Source organism: Mesitornis unicolor, unplaced genomic scaffold (assembly GCF_000695765.1).
Source record: "Mesitornis unicolor isolate BGI_N332 unplaced genomic scaffold, ASM69576v1 scaffold38023, whole genome shotgun sequence".
In the NCBI taxonomy this organism is placed as follows: Eukaryota; Metazoa; Chordata; class Aves; order Mesitornithiformes; family Mesitornithidae; genus Mesitornis; species Mesitornis unicolor.
This window is the reverse complement of record NW_010173306.1, coordinates 11,046-11,407: the sequence shown is the minus strand read 5'-3', so window position 1 is coordinate 11,407 and position 362 is coordinate 11,046. Positions and strand designations below refer to the sequence as shown.

At 55.2% G+C, this 362-nt stretch overlaps 1 protein-coding gene across 1 annotated transcript in view; it reads left to right on the top strand.

The window, feature by feature from the left end:
* LOC104537726 overlaps nt 1–362 on the top strand; it is a gene marked incomplete at its 3' end in the record, with an annotated part of 11,128 nt that overhangs the window by 864 nt on the left and 9,902 nt on the right. The window lies entirely within an intron of this gene.

The window sequence follows — 362 nt, the reverse complement described above, 5'->3', positions numbered from 1 at the left end:
CGCTGCTGTGTGCTCACCAGATCTCGCCCCATTTGTGCATGGGTGCTGCCCTCCTATTGTGTCGTGTGCCTCAGGAGAGCGGGGGCCTTCCCAGGTAAATTCTCCAGTTGTTGAGACTGGTTTTCAGAGACTCTCCTAAAACTTTATGCAGGGGAGGGGAAAAAAGGCTGAATAAAACCTCAAGCACTGTCTGCGGGTGCTTTCCCTTTTGAACTGAGTTTATCAGGAAGTGGCTCAAGCAAACTCTTATTGAGGGAGTGGGGGGGTTGCCCATCTCCCAAGGGCCCTGCATGCCCCAGGAGGCCCTCACTGGGTTGGCATCAGGCAACTGGGAGAGGACAGGCAGGGCGGTCTGGGTATCT